Source organism: Coturnix japonica, chromosome 7, assembly GCF_054131305.1.
Source record: "Coturnix japonica strain WE chromosome 7, WE-NBRP24, whole genome shotgun sequence".
Taxonomy (NCBI): Eukaryota; Metazoa; Chordata; class Aves; order Galliformes; family Phasianidae; genus Coturnix; species Coturnix japonica.
In genome coordinates this window covers 20,456,524-20,478,337 of record NC_140669.1, presented here as the reverse complement: position 1 = coordinate 20,478,337, position 21,814 = coordinate 20,456,524, and the positions used below count along the sequence as shown (strand labels likewise).

The window sequence follows — 21,814 nt, the reverse complement described above, 5'->3', positions numbered from 1 at the left end:
CTGCACAGGGACTCCCTGCCTGTTTCTGCCCAGGGCCAAGCACTGATTTAGCAGAGCTTATTCTCTTTGCCCTGTTTGCAGCAGGCCAATAGAGCAGAGTTCCTACATGAGTGCTGCTTCTACAGAGCACACAGATGTTATCTTTTGTCACAGAAGAAAAAATGCTTTTGTTTTTTTTTATTCTTCTGCCATTGCAATACTCTCTTTTCCCTGATCAGTTTCTTCTGTTTCTGACAAAGAGTGATGAAGAGTCAGTGTCATTATTTTTCTGCAGCCCCTTTTCCTAACATGTAGTTGGACCTGGTTCAGCTTTCTAGCTGCCTGTCCGTTCCTGCTTTAGAGCTGAATTTGCGATCTATAGTGAACACTGCAGACTTAATAGCAGATAAATTGACATCCAGACTCTGTCTACACCACCGCAACTATGCTGTCAAATGTTATTCTGGCAGTTAGATAACCTACATGGTACATTATTTTCCATTTTATTAACAGTGTTTTATGACATATTGAGTCCTGTGCAGCATAGTAGATTTGAGTATTTTCAAGACTCAGGTTCCCACTCTAATTCCTGGCTGTTCCATAAATTTCTCTTTAGCAAGTTAAAAACTAAGTACAAGTGTGGGAAGAGTCAAAGGTTTTCATTTAAATTGTGTTTATTGATCTACCTTTGCTCCAGCAAGTGAATCCAGCTGCACATAATATAAAAAAATCCCATCTGCTTCTCTCTGCTAAGGTTTATATATACTGTTTCTTTGTTCTAATAGCTTAGAACTTCATAGATCCACTAATGGCTCAGTACTCTGAGATATGCTCTTGACTGACTGATCCTGACTTTCTTAATTAGCCGTAAATGCAGAATTTTTTGTTAATTAAGCACCTGGATGGGTACTCTTATTCAGTGAGGTTCAGAATGCTGTTCTGTGTGCCTCCTGGGACAATTAGATGATTATTGTTCAGGAGAACACTGCTCGACCACTCCACTTTCTAGCTCATCACCATTATCCCCCCGAGAATGGCACAGAGAACAAGGAGGGTTTTTTCTTACTCATTATTTTCTAAACCACTAGTTCCCTGGCAAGGATATTTGCAAATCCAAGTCGTTCATTGTAACTGCTAGATGAAATTGTGATCTAAAGCCAGTGCCACATAAACAAAATAATAGATTTGGATATAACGGTGATTATTAAAGAGTGCTGAATTATTGAACTCTGTTATCAAAAGTGGTAAGGTCAGGGGAAAGAGTTTGGCAAGTTGCACAGTGAAAAGAATGAGAATGTACTAAAATCCTGTATATTGTCTGAAAAAAAAATAAAAATAAAACAAAAAAGAAAGAAAAAAAAAAAACAAAAAAAAAAAACCTCAGCCATTGGGTAGGAATCTCCTTAGGCTGTATATTCTATTTTTAAAATACGAGATATAACTTGAGTGTGCTGCTTTCAGACAATCATAAGACTAAATAAGCCATACCTAACTTTTTATGTTGCTATTCTGTTTAATACTTGTATTGACAAAATCTTTCCTTATATATGATAGGAACAGGAGGCACAAAATGCCTTTTTCTATGTAGCATTGTACCTCAGTAGTGTGTGCTTGTAAAAGGAAAGCTGAAACAGGCAGACTCAAAGTAAGTAATTCATGCCTCCTGTCTGAAGCACTTAATATTGGAAATCAGGAGCTGTCTGGGTCTATATGTCACAATACAAACGTCCACTTTGAGACTGAAGAGGCTAATCTGCACCCTCTAGTGATCCAAACTAGTTGAAACATTGGCAGCTACAAATTGCTAAATGACTTGGAGTGCTTCTCCCATAGTCAAGACCTTTATCGCTCTATTACTGTCTTAGGGCAAATAATCAAAAATGTCAGTAAAATTGAGAAGACTGTACTGCATCTGAGTATATTGAAGCTTTCACGGACCAGTGGTGCTGACTGCTCCCAGCTGCAGCTGAGCAGCAGGGTTGGGTGTAATGCAGATCTGTGCTGCTTGCTCTTCCCTCCTACCTGGAGTTCAGGTCGGGAGGATCCATGCACCCTCTGCACACTGCTTTGCCCTTTGAGAGGGCTGGGCTGCTCAAGCTCCCCATGGCTGTGCAGCAGGGCTGTAAGGATTAGCCCAGGGGAGCCTGGAGAGCGTGTTCCAAAAATAAAGGCAGTTACAGTAATCTGCTGTGGCAAGCATGCGTGCGTGTGATAGACATGTACTGCAAGGTTAGTGATTTAACAGGATTAAATTCTGATCAGCAGAGAGAAGATTGATCACAGTAATGAGAAGATGGGTAGGGTACATCTGGCTCAATAGCAAACCGGCTTGAGGAAGGAAGCGATACATTTCAGTATACATTATGAAGGAATCTTGTTGGACCTCAGGCTTATTCACTATATTAAGTGAGCAATACTGTAAGAAAATTGGATAGGCTAGCATCCCCTTTTTAGGTAAGCATCTAATGCTTTACTGTGATATTTTATTCCTTTTTCAGTACTAGGCATGAAATGAAGTGTTCAAAATAATATGGTCATAAAAGCAGATTTACAAACGGAAAGAAGAATCCCCAGCCCAGTAGCAAATGTAGTACCATGTAATGTAGCATTTGGTAAAGATTATCACGAAGCAATTTCCATGGCTGGATTCAAAATGTATGCTGTCAGTAGTCCTGCTCTCAGTAGCAATGAACCTTATAGGGAAATCATCTGAGAAAGAATAGGCCCCCAGTCAAGCAATAGGGCAACTCTCCAAAAGGGACAGCTTGCAGCATATGGAGGGAGTAAAGGAACCTGCAGGGGGTTGGACTCCTGCATAGTGTAGGTGCTTGTTACTTAGAATTAAAGCAAATGGAGAAAGTAAGCTCAGGCAAAGGGCTCTGGGGAATCATGGGGGAGCATAATTAAATTTTGGAGGAATGTTAATGTGCTGAACTAAGAAAGTTTGGTAAAAAAAAAAATTAAAGATTGGGGAAAAAAATATAGGTCAAGGGAGTAGGAAAATCAGTGAACCAGACTTCACCAAAGTGCTTCCTGCCTTCTCAGCAGCCTTGTACTTTGTAAGTGTAGAAAGTAGGCAGTGCAACCAACTGCAGCTCACACACACTTTCACTGAAAAACTTCGACTGGAAAATGGCATCTTCCAAACTACTTTTGTCAGTGTGCTTTTTCCTTTTCCTCTTTCTTTTACCTTTTCCTTTTCTTCTTCATATTTCTTTCCGTTTTCCTTTTTTCCTGTGCTTGCTTCCTTTTTCTAGAATTTTCACTGTATCTTTTGCTGACTTTTGGTGGTGGGTTTTGTTTCAATTTGGCCATTCTGCTATCTTTGCATTGGAAAATTTCAGTTTTGTTTGGCTGCTACTATATACTCTGACTATATAACCTAATTATTATTCTTTTTAACACAAAGAACGTGTAACTTTTAAATGTAGGCAAAAAATGCCATCAGAAAATCTGAGCATGATTTCAGGAAGTCTGAAAAGTCATTTATTTAACAAAATGAAAGTTAGGATGTTCTTCAAAACTTGCAAACTTCTTCTCTCATTGTATTGTAGGTTTTGCTGTGTTTAAAAATTAGGCTCTATGCAGAGTGCATCATTTTTTTGATCAAATCTTCAAACAGAAACAGTAAATAACAATTTATCTAATGTTCATTATCTGATTAAAAAAACTGAGTCATGTAGCAGTACAGAGGTTAGAAGATAGGGGAGGATTAAAAGATGAGCGTAGCTAATTAAAGAACCAGCCCTGCAAGCAATTACATACATGGTTAACTTTAAGTACTTCAGCATTAATAGGACTACTCACATGCTTAAGTTAAGCACATGTGTTTGTGAGCTGGAGCCTGAAGACCACATCCTGTGAGGTGCTGAGAACATGCTATATATTGAACAGGGTTGCCCTGGTTCCACTGGGAGCCAAGGACATTGTGCAGAGTTCGGCACAGAGTGGCACAAGCTACATAGGAAGAGGGTGTGAAAAGGGAAGAAGATGCATTTTACAGAAGACTTCCTAGGTAGATGATCAACAGCATTTCTTTTCAGAAGCAATCCATTCATAATGGATTCATACTGAATTAAGGTTTTTCACGCTATCAGTAATACAGGTAGAGTGAGTGTAAGCCTGTGCAAAGAGCTGTTGCTGAGGGTCTGCCATACAGTCATTGCCTGTAGCCATGGCAGAAGTGTTTTGACAGCTTAATCATTCGTGTCTCTTAGTATCTCATAAGAAAAGGAAAAGAGATCAAATGTAATTTGGTCGCATCCTCTGACAGTCACAACTACCCATGCTAGCTGGGAAAATATTTCTCACATTGTACTTGGTTTGCTGGTTCCTACAAAGTAGTGGCTGTGGAGATATTTTCTTTTTTCTCTTTTTTTTTTTTTTTTTTTTTTTTTCCCCCTCCTCTTTTCTTGATGTGCCAAAACAAAAAGGCTTGTTTGGCATAGTGCTCTACATCATTTATGGTCTTTCTGTATCATTTCCAGAGAGAGAAATAGCTGTTGACACTGATTTAGAAATTAGGATTAAACTGCTAGTATCATAACTGCCAACCAGTTGAGCAGATAGTGAAATGATGGAAAGTGAGAAGACAGCCTTATCTTAAGCAGTGTATATCTCAGCATTGTATAGTTTCTTCAGCTGGAATCCATTAAAATGATAGATTGTTGTGTTTGTGGGTCTGTTTAAAGAAAAAATTAAAGGAGCTAAATTTCTTTAACTGGGTACTGTAAAAACTTCAGGCCTTGTGTTTTCTCAGCTGTTCTCTTCACCTGCAATGCTTCATTAGCAGTGGCAATTGTGATAATTTGTAAGAGGTGGGAGGAAACTCATGGAGGAGAGATTGGCTTGGCTGATTGGGCCATCCAAGAAAATCCTCTCTGAAATTTAAACAGCTGATTGCTGTCTGTGTCTCTGAAGACACACTGGGAGCTACAAGGACAGTCCCTTCTCTGCATCCACTCAGTGTCCCACACTGGAAGGATTCCATAGCCAGCCAACTGGGAGATGCCAGCAGCAGTGTTTGGCTGCTTGGTGTAATTTCCTACTTACTTCTAGGGTTTAGCTTTTCACAGAGAAATTGTTCTCATGTGGAGTAAGCATTCCATATCCTGGCATGAATAGACAGTCTCAGCTACAGAACTTCTCCTCTAAGAAAACGTAAGATGCCTTCCTCCTCAACTCTCTCATTTGCACGATAACAGCTCATTATGGAAATGACTATTTTTCTTCCATTTTTTGAGTGTCCATGAATAAGTCCCAGCTTCCTCTATCGTGTTCTTTTGTCCCTTTCATGTCCCTTCCACTCTCCTATACAACTTTTGACAAAAAAAAGTTTTCATAAAAAGTAGAAACCAGTTTTTTGGGGTTTTTTTGCGTTTTTTTTTATTTTTTTCCAGCAGTACCTTTTGTGTATTTAAAGCTTTATGCTGCTGGGGTCATCATCAGCATGAAAAGGGCCAACATACACACTTCTTTTCTTCAGTCATCTTGTCATTGTTCTTCCCTCTGCTTCTAGTAGCATAATAATGCACCACGTGTTCTGCAATTGTGAGCTGAATTTGAAAGAAAGTTAAGTTCAAAAGCACAATTTCAGCATTCCTGAAATCAAGAAAGGATAGTTTTCCCATCCCAAACTGAGGGTTGCTAAAAATGATCATGTGTTTCCATATCTCATTCTTATATAATTCACTCTTAAACTTGACTTTGAAAATCTCCATCTGTCATGGGGCTCAGTGAAAGGGCAATACTTCAGTGTTGGTTTCCATGCATCTGAGTCAATTGTGGGTTCCTTTACTTTTGTGGTCCTTTTTGTTTAGACACCTGAGGGTGGGTGAGTCCCAGAAGCATCAGTGCAGTAATCTCTGTCAGGGTCCTCTGGATCAGCCTCTTCCAGAGCAGTTTGCCAGGAGCCTTGGGCTGCAAAGCAGAAAGAACAATTTGGCCCTCTCCCTGCTGTGGAGTCACCCTTCTGAATTTCAAATGACAACTTCTTCTGAAGGCCTTACATCTTCTTAAATGTCATTTAATTCAACATCAAAGCTCATATCCAGATGTGTGCGCTATTTCTTTTTATACCCTTCAGATCCATATCTGTTGCTAACTGCATTTTCAACTTTTCAAAGTTCTTGGTGCTTTAGAAGTGTCACAATGCCTGTGATCCCCACAACCTATTCCCTAACCTGCTTTGCATTGATAACAGGGACTATGAGCTTCTTTGTCCCAAATCCACAAAGAATTCAGTTCTTTCTTTATGCATTTCTGAGAGAACTCTGTCCCTTGGCCTGTGCATTTCTTAATTTACTCTTAATATTCAATGCATTTTTCTACAGGCACTTAAAATTCACTCTTAACTTTCCTCATTGCAATCAACATTCACACATGGACTTATGCATGTGTCTTGAATTGTCATTTTATTAAAAACCTTTGCTCCTTTGACATTTCAATTACCATTTTGTATAATATAATTTGCATTTGCATAGTACCGTCACCCAAAAAAAAGACAAAAGTTTTTATTTTCTTTTTATAAATGAGTAAAATAGAATCAGGGAGATTAGAAAGGTACCTTTGCAGCTCAATACAACTATATGGTATCCAGTTCTTGAGCTTAATTGCATCGGGAAAAATACTGTAAGCACAATGGATTGACATGTAAATCAAAGTGATATAAATCACAGATCTGAATCATGGAGTCTTGATTTGAATAACTGCTTTTAATCTTGTTTTGCATTTGTGCCTTTCATTTTAATTCTAAAAATGTTTGCTCTTATGGGTGTGCATAATCAGATACTTACATTCTCAACTGCACATGGCCTTTATTCCAGCTGGGTATTTCTTAGTAAGTACTGGTCACATAAGTTTTTTAAGCAGATTTAGCACCAAACTCTAATAAACTCTTTTTCATTAGGAAATGAAAAAGTACATTTTCAATTTTAGTAGGTAAGAGATTTTTTGTTTGAATTTGTAGCAGGCTGAATGCATACTTATATTGCAACCAGTAAAACTTTTTATTACTTATGTATTTTTATTCATTTATTTAAAACTTATTTATTTTTATTTTATGACTAACAGCATAATTTATTAATAAATACAGTAGCATTGCACTAGTATTAAGAACACTCAGTGAACTAGAAGTTTGGTTCTTGTCACTACAAAGTAGATTTTAGGATTTCAAATCTGCATTAGAGGCATAATGAGACTTTTCAAAAGTGCACCAACAATCCTGGTGCTTCCAAAGAAATCAATGGATGCAGCGTGACCTGCAGATTGTCTTGAAAATCCTCAGAGTAATCTGTTTACAAATATTCTTAAAAACTCAAGCTGAAGGCTTTCAAATTTCTGAAATGAGTTCGTGCTCATTTGCTGTATTTATGATTCTGCAATGCCAAAAGAGGCTGTCCATTTCAGTTCAAAATTAATCTCGTTATTATGAATGAATTATTTGGAAAAAAAGTATGTGTTCTCCCTATTCTTGTCTAAATGCAGCACAAAGTTAGCAGCTTGCATGCAGGTCCATGTGTGTGTCAGGCCTAGCCAAGGACCAGCATGCTGCATGCAGCAAGCCAGGACCCTGACTCTGGGCACAGCATGGAGTTAGTGCTACCTGCATGCTCTTGATGAGGTGATGAGGAAATGCCATTGGTGTGGGTGTGCTCTCACGAGTACAACAGTTTGATCATTGGAGACGAATTAGTTAAAGTCGTATGGGATTTTTATTTGCCCAGTGTCATGACTTTTACCAGAATTCCTAAACACATCCCTTTATGTACAGGAAGGTCACATTTCTGTGAAATGATTCCCTTTTTTGGCTCTATCTAGAGTTCTATAGTAAAAGAAGTGTGTTAAAACTGTGATGTTTCTTCCATCAAAATGAAGGGTTGCAGGTCCTTGTAGTAATAATCTGTCTTTCTGCAAATCAAAGTGGGTTTTCACCGCCCCATGGGTGAAGACAAAGTGTGTCTTCCTTCTAAAAGCCGCTAATTAGAGACAAATGGACATGGCAAAGCCAAGCACAGCCTCCTGCCTCCAGGCACAGCTGCCTCCACAGACCCTTGCTTCCAAAGAGATAGTTTTACCATGACGAGGGATGTCTCAAAACCCCCATTCAACCTTTCATTTTACAGAGACCAGAAAGTGCTTGCTATTGAAGAATATTTTTATGATGTAAAAATTGTTATGCAGTGTGTTAGGAAAAGTTGACATTTCATGTTGACATACTAAGAGTTATTATTTTAATCTTAACTGGTAGTTTTCAGTAATTTCCATTATATTTCAAAGAATGATATTTTAAGAAATGTTTAATTATGTTCTTTTCTCTTAGTATTTGGGGTTTTTTTCCTACTCTGCATTCTTTTACTTGTAGTTTGCTGCAAATACAAACACTTGTTTTATTCCAGGTTAATCCAATACAACATTTCATTTTGACAGATCTTCGGGCAAATCACAGTATCTCTTATTTATACGGCTTGTCTGTTAAAGCAGTAAGTGATATTCACTGCTCATCACTCTAAGGACAAATTGAGGCCCTAATCCCGTAGAGACCTACCTTTTTTTATGGGCAGAACTGCTTACTGAGCATAAAGTTAATCATTTTAAGCTTGTAAAGCACCAGACATCTTTGAATGGAAACATTAGAGATGTGTAAAGTAGTATGTTGACTTTTAAACATTCCTCCCTTGCTCTGTCTTCTCCTTCTGAAAAATAGGGGGTCCATTCAAAATGATTTAAAAAAAAAGAGAGAGAATCTTAACTTTGCTTTTTTTTTCTTTTTTTTTTTTTTATTTTATGTATAGATTGTAGCCCTGTGTGTTCTTGATATTAGTTTAGGTTCAGTTTAAAATAATGTCTGTCTGCTCAACTCAGTTCAACTACAAATATTTTATTCTAATCCTTAGTTTTAAAATACCAAATGCATAGAATGGAGAAGAGCTGTGCAAACATGTAGAAAATTATTCCTTTAATTCAAAAGATACTCTGAGTGAGGCTTTCTCTATAGCTGTGATAATTCCAATTGCTCTCCTGTCTGTACCGTTCAGAACACAGCTCTGAGAATTACTGACTCTTTGCATTCTCCCCCATCTGAAGTGACTAGGAGCGTGCTGCTGCTGCTGTAGGGTTCACTAAACAGTAGCTTAGGTGATGCTTTTCACTAACTTTGCATGAAGAAAAAGAAAATCATACACCATCCTGAGAGTTCTTTAAATTCGTATTAATGAAACGGAATGAGGCTTTAGTGAAATCTCAGTTCTGCCTCAACCAGATCTTGAAAAAAAATGTACATTTGAAGTAAGAATGGGAAATGTTAGACTGAGCTTCCACGGTTCCATACAGCCATACCCTTCCTGTCGAATTCTTTCCCTTTTGGTTCTGTATTTTTTGGTCTCGTTTGCCCACTGTATTTTGGCAGCACTCTCTCACCATTCAGTCAGGGAGAGATTCAGACATACTCACCAGCACAGTGCTGCTTTGCTAGGAACTGGCACATGGCTTAAGGTGAGATAAGGTATGACACCTGATAGACACATTATGGGTCAAGGCACAGAACAGTTGTTAAAGCTCTTTGATTTTGGCTATAGGGCAGGACTTCAGGTTTAAGCTTACATTGCAATTGCTGATCATTACTGGGGCATTCAAAGGTTAAATTGAGATCCACAGCATGGCTCTGAAGGCTTGTCTTTATTTGCCTTTGCAGCTATGCCAGACTAGCATGGCTGGCAGAAGCCCCAGTACAGATTCAAGACATGCTGACAGAAGGAATTTTTTGGCTGGTATAGCTGCACCACATTCCTGAATTGCATAAGCAAAGACAGCATTTTTCTGCTGACGTAGCTGAGCATGTAGAAGAGGTCTGCCAGCACAGCCAAGAGAACAGAAATGCAAATTTATTTTTGTATTTAAAAAAATAAGTATGTATCACAATTATTCCAGAAATCTCAAAAATCTGAAGCCAAGAATGCTCTGGAACTATAAAATAAGATAAAAAATAAAATCTTACAATTTAAATATCTCATTATTTGTAGTGATGGAGAAGCACAGGTCATGATATATGATTTCTCGCAAGTAGCAGCATTGCAGTTTGATTCATGTGCAACCTCCCTTGTGCCCTGGAACCAATGAAGTCAGTATGGTTGTATGGATAGGTCTCCTTCCTTGGAATGGACCGGGTGTGAACTGCATACAATATTCATATACAGACATAAATAATTTACTTTTTTTTCTGGTAAATTTCAAGAAATAAAAGGAGTGATAGTACCCCCTTTCTTAAATACACTCAGAAATGTTTGATAATCAACAAGGACTTTTTAAATTATAAATAAATGGCATAAAAATTGCTTGTCATAGGTGAGCAAACAGAAAAAACATCTTTGTATAAGTCCTCAAAACATCACTAGCAACAATCCTAGTAAAATTCTCTCATGTGAGAAGATTGGGATATTTTAGCAAGTAAAGACAAAATGCAGATGCACAGCTCACTCATTCATATAAATAAATACATTCCTTGATTTATTAATGAAGATAAAAATCCTGTTGAATTACTATTAAGCAGAGCTTCAATATCTTTTGTATCTGTAAGTGTCTGTACTTTATAGAGTTAGAAAGTTAATCTATGAAATATGAAAACATTACTCAGTAGTCTGACACAGCAGACCAAGTCTGCTCCTATTGGAGCTTTCATTGCCATTGCTACCTGCTAAAGGTATATTCAGAGACTGATATAAATGTCTGCATGAAATATTTCACCATAATTGACAAATGAAAATAAAAGTATCAGTTAATAATCACAATCATCGAGGCTCTGCTGCAAATACCAGTCTTTCAATGTAGGGCAAATTTCAAATTTACTGTTTATGACTATGAAGTTATCTACACCAGTTTTGTCACTGATGTAAACCCAGGATATCTTAGAGTTAGTTAACACCGTTATTGAACTGCGTACCCACTTTAACCTAAAAGTTAGAAAATGTTTTTTCCCACATAGGATGAATAGCATGTTTTGCTGCCGATAGGGCACTCAGAGTAAACTATAGGTTAGAACATTCAGGAGATTTTTAAGCCCAGCTTCACTTACTCAAACATTTTTAGTTGAAACCTTAAGAGTTGTTCTTTTTTTTATTTTGTATTGAATTTGTTGTTTTTTCCTCCATGTGGTGTTTCAGCAATAAGTATTTCAATCTTTTTAAATGAGGAAAGATTGAAATACTGCTGTCATTTTATTAAGTAGTTCATATAATATATAAACAACTACAGCATTGATGTCATCAGATATAATAGATGATAGAAATCTGAAACTTTCCAAGGCAGTTCCATATTTGTAACATTGTCCTACATCTTGTATAAAAAATTGAACACAGAGGACAGTCTATGAGGAAACTGTTGATGATAATTCCTCAGTAGTACTGCACTATATTTTATATAAAGATGTATTTGAGCAAAGTGTCATGTGAACATATAGATGTCTAATAGAGTATCTCTGTGGATTCCAGTTTGTGTATCACTGAGTGTGTGATTGTATATAATACATGGTATATTTAACATCTAGGTAGATATTCAAATTAAGTATTCCTTATGGGAGTGGAGCGCAGTAGTTATTGGCATTTAACATCATCTTGCATTAGCTCCAAGCAAGTTAAACAAACAAACAAACAAACAAAAAAACCATTGTATCAGAAGAGAAAAAAGAAGAGGCAGAAGCTCAACCAGAAGGCTTGCCCCAGGTTTTGCTGTCTGATAGGTTTCAAAAAGTAATATCCATCTTTCCTAGCAGTATGTCAGGAGGCCTGCTGTTAGCACTGCAACACATTGCATCCTATGCGACCCAAACCATTAGTACTTAAGTGATGTGCTACAGCTATAGGCATAGTGAGGAAAATGTCGAACCAATGAGTTTCAAAACTTTTCTTTAGTATAACCACTTCTTTCATTTTAATTTCACAAAAGACTTTACATCTCCATGTCATCAATATTGATGAACTCATGAAAACTGTAAATTAATGAACATGTAATGTCTTCAAATAATTCAGACACAAATTTATGAACATATTGAAATGTACTTAGAGCACCATCTACTGGGAAATCTGAATTAATGAATGTAGCTTTCCGATCAGGGCAAAAGTACACTTAAGTGTAAAAAGAGAAATACTCATGCGGGGATGACTAACAGTAATCAAAGCTTTCTTCAAAATTCAATTCCATGTTGCTATCAAATGCAGAAGGCAAACATAGACTGAAATTAAATTTGTGTAGGCTTTTAGAAAATAACCACCCCAAATAGATATTAAACAAAGCAATTTTGCATATCACATAAGAAAACTTTACACTCACAGTGTTAAAGCATCGTTAGCAATGTCATGGTATCCATAAGCTGGAAAAACTGTTACTCCACAAGTAAAGGTCTAAACTTTATTCTCGGATGTTGTTTGTAGCACATATAATGAAATAATATAGCAGTGTTCTGACTGAGGAAATCCTTTTTTTTTGTTCGGGCTTAGAGCTAGAATGGGTCTTGGGATAAGAAAGCCTTTAGGGAAGGAATTCAACATGTCAGAAGATGGCAACATTCACAAAGCATAAAATAAAATACTTTGGAACAGTAATATTATAATTCACAAAGAATAGTTAGAAGGAGCTTACATGCCAATTAGTTTGGAGTTTGCATCCCCCTTTATATTGTGTTTTTTGCTTGGTCAGTTTTGATTTGTTTTGTTTTGTTCTTTGCAGTTTCTGATTCCTATGCAACTAATTTTCCTTTACTCAACCCTGTACTAAGAATATTCCTTGCAAAAGCAGGCATTTAAGCAAGAAAAAAGCCTGAATATATATGCAAGCTCTTATCTGAGCCAGCCTATTTTTCACAAAGACCAAGACCACGTGCAGGTCAGTGCAATCTGCAGATACATTTGAAGGCAAATCCAGTATGAAATAACTATGGATTTGCGCAGGCAAATTTGTAAATTGTGGACTTCAGATTTCTTGCTATGTATTACAATTAAAAATTGTCAAGATACCAATGTTTTTAAAATAATCTTTACAAATTAGATGTAATATCTGCTTTCAGTATCCTGTCATGCTCTGGCACATAACAGATTCCAACTGCAAAACAGCAGCAGAGAACTCAGGAGATGCCTATTGCCAACAAGATTAGCAAATCCCACCATAATAAGGAATTAAATCTATCTTTGAGTTAATTCTGATCCAAAAGAAATGAAGGGGATGTAAACTGTCTGACTTGGAAATACTTCCATGGAAGACTGCACGTTGTTTGCTGGTTCAGGTTCTGTCCAAACTTCCTCAATCTCTGTACCAAAGATATCTGGTCTATTAATCAATGTTATTTTTGTAAAGGATGGGAGGAGGGTCAGTTGAATTTGAGGTTGGTATGGAAAACCCAGCACCAAAAATACTGGGAGGACTGTGAGTGCCTGTATACTTTGGGATGCAAAAATCAATTCTTCTTGTACCTGGAGTACTGTCTACAGGGAAAACTGTCCTGTTGTATCTAAAATTAGAAGGTATACAAAGACAATAGGAAGGGAAGAGTTAGCAAAAGGTACAGAAACACAAACAAAAAGTTTGATAGATGGAATATATCATAAAGTTTCATAAATAGACAGTAGGGGAGGGGGGAAAAAAGAGTGTACAGTGGGAGAAAACAGGGACTGAGGAAAGTTCAAAGAAAACACTAGCTTAACCTGTGTAACCCACTCACATTGGAAGGGCAAATAACCTCATTTAACATTTCTTAGGTTTCAGAATTCATTGTACTTTGAAAGAATACTTGATAAATTATTTAGACAGTTTCAACTGAGATTGGAAAAATCGCAGCCTGTCAGAAGCCAGGTTAAAAAAGGTTGGTGCGATATAAATAATTTACTTCTTTGGGGAGGAAAATACCATACAAATGCTAGTGTCTAAAATAGAGAGGCACTAAACCTGCTGAAGCTCTCTAGCTAGACAGTGAATTTAAGGCAGTGCTACAAACTAAGTACTCTCATTTAAAAGCAGGGGCTGTGCCAAACCTAAAGTTATCAAAAGAAGGTCAACATTAAAGAGCCTACAACAATTCACTGCTTTTATACATTCACCCTTTCAGAGCTTTGAGCGTACCCCAGCTTAAAAAAAAAAAATAAAAATCTGGTGAAAGCTTCTTTTTATGGTGATTTCTCATGGTAAATGACTAAAGCAAAACAAGCTTGTCATATTAGTATTGGATGTTACTTAATTCATTGGCTTTATTTCTGTAAAGCAGGCACCCTCCAGCTTTGTCACTGCTCTCAGCAGATACTTTCTGTTCAAGTCAGAATTGCTTGACATTTCATGGGAACTAGACTGTTTATTTTTTTTCTTTTTACTGTGAATAATTATTGCTCACTGTGTTTATTATTGTACTCTCTAGGACTAATCACTGTATTAATAGGAAAGTAGTTTACATATAGGCAATTACAGTTTTTCTTTCTGTATGTTCAAGTGCAGAATTTGGCAACATCAATACTCTTCTGCACTGGCACACCTGTACTATATAATTTGCTATGTAATTTCACTTGAGTAAAGGACATTGTTCTGTGAAGGGCTTCTGTCCCCATTCCTCGTGCATATCTACAGAAAGTGAGATGACTGACCAGCTGGGAGGAATAAGTCCCCAAATGCAATCTTTATTTTATTACTTATAGCCACTACAAGAGTGCTCAGACAAATTACACGTCTGCCTAACACTTAATTGTAGCCGATAAGATCTTCGAAAAAGCTAGACGGCTCTAGAATAGACCTTATTGGAAATCCAAAATAGGAATATTTCAATAATTTTCTGTACAGTCAAAACTGTCAGCTGGAAAGCATAATGAATGATGATCTGAGAAGTTTGACTGACATGTATCAGGCCCATCTCCTCTTCCTAGCAAGAGGAAATAAATGCTGTAGATCTGTTAGGTGATGGAATAAAGTTCTGAGGAAAAGAGATTAGTTCAGTCAAAATCCCCATAAAATTATTTATTGAGTGCCTATACATAACACTGGAATTCCACTTGTTTGCCTCCAGTGCAGTTCGATTAGCTCACTAGTCACAGCTTAATGCTGTTTTGGAAAGGGTTCTCCCCAGAGTTATCAGACATTTTTTCCCTCTTTGTGTACTGATTTGTGAAATCTACTAGGATATTTGTATCTCAAAGCTGCTATGCAATGCCTGCCTTGATGCAAGTTGTTAGTTATTATGTGATCCCTGTTAGAAAAAAATGTCTTCAGACTTGATCTTCAAAGTGTCACCACTGTGAGAGAGCATGCCAGGGCACACACTCCATGATTTGGCTGACCTGTGTGGGAGGCTGAGGGGGAGCAGAGTCAAGACTTTATTAATTCCTGAGAACTTGAAAGCATATGGCCCACAGTGAGGCAACAAGCCTTATGGGCATGGCTGTGATGCAGCCTTTTGTATCCCAACACTAGAAACATAATGAATTCTATCTACCTTCAGTGCCCTCTGTATGTTCCACGGATTCATGTAGTTTCAGTCTGTAATATCGATGTGAAGAAATTTCCTCTGTTTTGACCTACAAGCCCCAGTCGTTCTTCAGAGGCTGTAGTAATGATCTTCCTTCTTGCATCTGGGTCTTATGACACACACAGGTGCTATTATTTCTTCAGCCACCACCCAGAGACTCCTCTGGATATTTCAGGGAATTTGGGATATAGCAAAGGCAATCATTAGTTATCTCAGTTCTTGTCAGCTATTAGGTATGCAGCAAAGATACAAAATTCTCACCCAAACTGGATGTCCCTGAAACACTGGCTTTAATTTGTTATCTTTATACTTCAAATCAATTAACTGGAGGAGCTTAATAAAGAGGTGATAAAGGAAATGGCAGCTTTCTCTTTAGCATTCAGGATTAGTATTTTTACATAGCTAGTAAGCAGAACATGTGTAACAGACACATTCAGGTTGTCACAGATGAAGAAAATGAGCAGTCTTTTAGCAGCAGCTTGACAATACAGCAGGCAGCATAACAACCTGTAGTGTCACACAGAATTTGTAGTAGGAAGTTAAACCAGGAACAGGAAAGTTGTCCAGTTTGAGATATTTTTGCCCAGCCCCCCATCGATGCACTTCAAAAAGAAAAAAAGAAAAAAAAAAAAAAAAAAAAAGGGGGGGGAAAGAAAGAAAAAAAGGAAAAAAACCTGCCCATTTTCAAAGAATGAGCTATGTTACTTCCAACATGCTGCAAAGCTGAGCTGTTACTTAGAACACTTAGGAAAAAAACAAACAAACATAAAAATAAAAGAAGTGAACTTCTAAAAAATAAACAAATTCTTAGTATTTGTTGTTGATCTCATCTGAATATGTCTTTATTCTCAGCTTGTCATAAATGAGTGAGTTTATCAAGGCACTTTCACCAGGGTAATAATTGATTTCAGGCCTGGGTAAGCCCGTTGATCTCAGCTAAGTCCCTCCAGATTGAGGCTGATTTAGCCAAGATCAGTCTGTGACCTGTGTGTAAGATGACACATAATTGTCTGAGTGTTCTTCCTTCACATTCAAAGGCGCATTACTGACAGTCACATGCTAATAAGGTGGGAGGATGAACGGAAACTGAGGAAGGAAGTAATAATTTTGAGAACAAATCTTCCATAATTCTAGGATAAAAGTGAATAGCGTTTGGACAGAGGTGTATCTAACAGGAATATTATATATAGACCTAAACTTTTATCCTCATGATGTCGGGTGTTTTTTTTTTTCAGCTAAAAATATGAGTTACCCAAATATTGATTTTTCTGTCTCCCATTGCACTCAGTTTTTACATAAATGAGCTCACTTTCTTCACAGTTATGCTTTGCATTTTTTTTTCTTTGAAAAGCTTATATGAAAAATGTCATTGCAACCTTGTAAAGGAAATGGAAACTTATTATTTCTTTATTTGTTGCTATATATTCTTTTGTAAACACATCTGAAATCTTTGAAATTTTCTATAATTTCTCTGTTGACAAAAAATGCAGTTGTCACCTGCAGGTCAAACCTTATCCCTTCTGTGACATACAGATCATGGCAAGGGAACAGCATGACCAATAAACACAGCATGAAACAGTGACAGATTATGTGTAGCTGCTAATGGAGTATCTAGGAAGGAAGAACGTTTCTTGGTGGAGCAAATTTAAAGAAAGCCCTGCAGAGTTCAAGCCAATACTCCAAAGTTCTTTCTGCTGCTTTTCAATCCCTTCAATTCTGTATTCATTTAATTGTATTTTACTTTGTCATAAAGCAGTAATATTATCAGAGCAAGCCCATCTCTGTGCACCAGTGACTAGATGAGGCCATGCTTTAGACGTAAGGAGTTGGATCTGAATTACTATATATTTCACTTTAAGGTTCTATAGTGTTCCAGCTTGTAAATAAAAAGAGCCTTCTGTGCTTTTTAAGGAATGGACATTTTCCATACTCACAGTGTTTCCTGTTTGTTGACAGAAATATAATTGAGACAGCACTTGAACAGACTTGACTTTCTGAATTCCTCAGCATCCCTGTAGAAGTGCTTTGGTTTGATTCTAAGTAAATACTTCTGGCTTTGTTCAGTTTTGGGATGCTGCTCACTTTAACACATCTTCTTTTACTAGAACTAAAAAAAAAATAAAATGTTGCAAGTGTACAAGTCAATGTTGCTTGAAGAGAATATACTGTAACATTATCTCCACATCCTTTTTATATTAAAAAAGTGCTGACAGCACTTTGATGTGGAAAGGATGAGATACAGTAATCACAGGGACTGCTATGAAAGGAGCATCATGTTTTAAGTGCAGAGAACTGTGCAGATAAACACTGTGCAACGACAGCTTCGCATAACACCTAATTTGATTTGTTCTTTGCACCATAGCGGAGTCATTAAACTACAGCCATCTGTTAATGAGCAGGCAGTCATCTGAGCAGAGGTCACTTTTCTCCCATATTTCCTAAGATTCACTCCACACCAGTTATAAACCCAACCATTAACTCCTTTTCTTCCATAGCATTTTCTTTGGCAAGTTTGTAGTTACATGGAAAAACAGGAGAAAAAGTAATGCCTTTTGCAACTGACAAGGAGAAATTTAATGGAGAAATTAGAATTATTCCCATGCATTACATTGCTATACATCACAGAAATCTCCCGTGCATAGAATACAGCTACACATCAGAGTAAAGTTAATTCCAGGAATGCTCCCAGGACTGAGAGCATGGTTCTATTCCTGAGAATCTGAAAGCATATGGGAATACTATGACTAATTTATTGTATGTGTGCTTTATCGTACTTTCCCTGTCTTGTATTCATCTTCATTCACACTGATCTGTGTAACTCAGAAATAACCACATCCGGCTGACTGCAGGCTTGATCTAAGTGATATCATCTAGTTTACTGCTTTACTTGTTTGGCATAGATCTTGCATCAGAAGCCTTTTGTACTTATCTATCAATCTGCAGTGCTCTGTCTAGTGTCCTGGTAGAGCTCTGAGTAGTTGTTTTGACTTCTGAAGCTCTCAGTGGTCAAGGACCTGGCTGGAAACAGCCCATAGTTTAAAAGGACAGGGAGAGTCTGTCTGCAAATCCAAGGAGCTCCTCTTTTCCATTTTATGGGTTTTAATTTTTCACTGCTTTACAAGCTGGCTTCTGTGTAAGACAGATGCTGATATTCTCAGTTTAAACTGAAACAGCTGACATTGGTTTGGAACTCATTGATAGGAATTTACATATATCTATTGTTTCTGCCCATGTATTTATAATCATTTGAAGTGATCTTTTGAGGTCAACCAACCGATATTTGTGGAACTGGAGATTTGTTTCTGCTACAGAAACAAATGTAGGTGTTGATGTCAAGTATTTGTTAATGCATTAAAATCAGTTCTTCACTGAAATTGAATATGGATTCTTTTTTTCAAGTGACATAATCATCTGTTTTTGTGGTCTTTGACAACTCCCCCCCACCCCCCGCACACACACAAACACACACATACACACCCCATGCTCTCTCTGAATGTAAAGGCTCAAAGACAAATTATCATTTCTTAATTTCCAAATTGTGCTTGCAAAAATCTACCCTTGAAGATGATGGATTTGTTAAATGCTTAAATTGTAAAATTTCAGCAGTTTTGGTGCTGTCCAGAAGTATTTGTGTATTATTTATAAAAAGCTGTGATAATCCACCAGATTATAACTTCAGGTTCTTATAAAGATCTGACTGAGATTTTGAGGCTATTCATGATTATTTTCATGTGTATATCATGTATTTTAAGAAAGAATGGCTAATAAGCTTGCTGTATGTATTTCTACAATTACACTGTAGCTGAAGCTATTCCTTGTTAATTCTCTTTGTTCTTCCCCCTTCGCACCATCTTTCTTCTCTGCTCATCCACAGACCAACAAACAAACAAACATTGCTTCCTGCTGTCTCCTGGACTGCCGCCAGACTTCCTGATGTCAACTGGTAAATGACAAAACCGGCCCAGCAATAAGGAAATGTGCAAAAATAACCCAGCAAAGATGCAACCCTGGCAAACAGCACATCCTTCGGTCCTCCAGAATGCCAGCAAAGATGTTCTCTTCAGCAGAGGTCTCCGTATGGGAAATATTAGAAGAGTTGTCATTTAGTAAACTCTATTATTGAGCATAAAATAAGTAAAACAAAATAAACTGTGTTTCATCTGCCTTTCAAACCAACATCTCTAGAAACAATTTTTTTGCATTTAGAGATTATCAGTGAATAGCTAATTAACTTAATCTTAAACTTCCCCTTCTTAAACAAGAGCTCTTAGGGGCAACATTTCCTCAAGAAAATAAGGGAGGAAAGCCAAGAAAAACAAGATGTTTCTTTTCTCAGAATTTAATTTCCAACAGTGATACACAGTGATACAGTGGAGGATGACACACAGGCGATAGAAGGATTATCAGCAAGTTGTGAAGCTATGAAAACTACTCAGATTCAAAAATGAATGTTATCTGCATTCAAAGCAATTTGTAAGGGAAGCTGGGAAGCAGTGGGACAATGTATTCAGTAACTTATGAAAGGATTTCCAAAAGTAACCACTCATTATATCTGCATGCATGAGGTGGGGAAAAAATCCATCCTGTGGCTAACAAGTGCTGTGGTAGAAAATAACAGCTATTCAATCAGGGAGTAATAGGAAAAAAACAGGAATACAGTTCCTAGAGTATCTGTGCTGGAAAGAGGGTTCTAACAACTGAATAACAGGCCACCTGTTAGTTACTACACAAGTGAATTAAGGATGACCCCAGTGCTTCAAACAAACAAGCAAAAAAGCCTCAAACGCATACTAATGCATACAGACCAAAAGAAGATCAAATATTTTCTTGTGAAATGTCCATTTTCAAAGACAGACTACCTCCAAATGTTAAGATCATGCCAAATGAGATTTTTTTTATTTTTATTTTTATTTTTTTTTAAATGACATCTGCAAAGTAAGCTTAGTGTAAAGCTGAGGCACTGTAGTTATGTGCAGGACTCCTCCTTCAGGTAAGGATTAAAGAACATGATTTCATAAAGCTGAATAGTTTTATTCTTTTTGACCTATGCCCTTTTTCAGAACTACTGAATCATATGTGCACTGAATGAGGTATTTGCTCTTGTTTTCTGTGATGCTAATTGAGGAGGCTGCCTGTCCTTGCTTTAACCTACTATCTCTGTTGAAGTCATTTTGCTTCATGAACCCCATGGAGATATGAGTCACAAGGCCAGTCTATTTCTTCAGTGGCCCCTCTTTGTTCGGAAATGCTGCCAAAGGCTTATCTGGAAGCCTTTGTTAGAGGAAATACGAGCATTTTTTACTTTGTGAAGATTGCAAGGATGCAACTCAAAATAGAAAGTATGGTCAATATAATATAATGAATAATATAATGAATGTGTTGCCTCCCTTCAAATTTAGTATGTTAGGAGAAATACCATTTGGTTATCAATCTATATACATATATATTGATCAGCTATTAAAATGTAGCATGACTAGGCACTGATACAGTTATTGCTTAGTTGCTTCTTAGCTGTTCTATATGACATTCCACTGAGTGTGCTGGGGTTCTGTCACATCTGTGCATAGACACACAGAAAGTCAGCTCTGGTATTCCTATTAACAAATATTTTATGTCATTTGTAGAAAGCCTTCATGAAAATAATAATGCTTTCAGTTTTGCATTGCTCTCTGTTTTGTATATTTGCTTTGGTTCTCACAAATCTTCTAATTCTGCAGGACACCAGGAGATGAAATCATGAAATAACAATAAAGGATAACAATAAAGGATCCTGGATCCTGAAGTTACTATATCACAGCCCTTTGGAAGAAACAGAGCCATATGCCATAGGAAAAGCAGTGCCCATTTTATGAACAAGCACTGCTGAAATACAAATCACATCACACAGAGTCTGAGTTAATTAAGTCAGGCACCCACTGTTTGCCTATAGTTTGCAATAGCTATTAATTTGAAGGTCTGCTATTGTACGAAGAAAAGTTAATTAACAAATGTAACACTTTGTGACACGATGAAGACATTTCTAAGGGGCATCATACAGTGACTTTTTCTGGAGAACAGTTTTCTAAGTAAAATTTTGGATCATCAACAATTTGACATATGCTTAAGTTATTTTGAACTCATAATTTTGCCATTTTCTATGAAACTATATTTCCAGATACGTTGCAATCTGCTTTACTATTGAAAATACTGTTGTTTGTTTTTTTATTTTTTCAAAGAATTTGATTGCACTTTAATGCACTTCCTTTGGTTAAAGGAAGCAGCTTGCAATTTAACCATATTAAATTTATAGTTGATATTCAATGGCAGTAAGATCCTTACTTCTAAAAAGAATCTAAACATCTTAAC

At 37.0% G+C, this 21,814-nt stretch overlaps 1 protein-coding gene across 1 annotated transcript in view; it reads left to right on the top strand.

Annotated features, from left to right (window-relative positions):
- Positions 1-21,562, top strand: part of LOC107316636 (uncharacterized) — a 162,658-nt gene extending 141,096 nt beyond the window's left edge. The window contains exon 4 of the mRNA XM_085552670.1: positions 19,344-21,562. The gene's annotated coding sequence lies outside the window, so the exon portion shown is untranslated. The remainder of the gene's footprint in view (positions 1-19,343) is intronic.
- Positions 21,563-21,814: the final 252 nt, after the last annotated feature.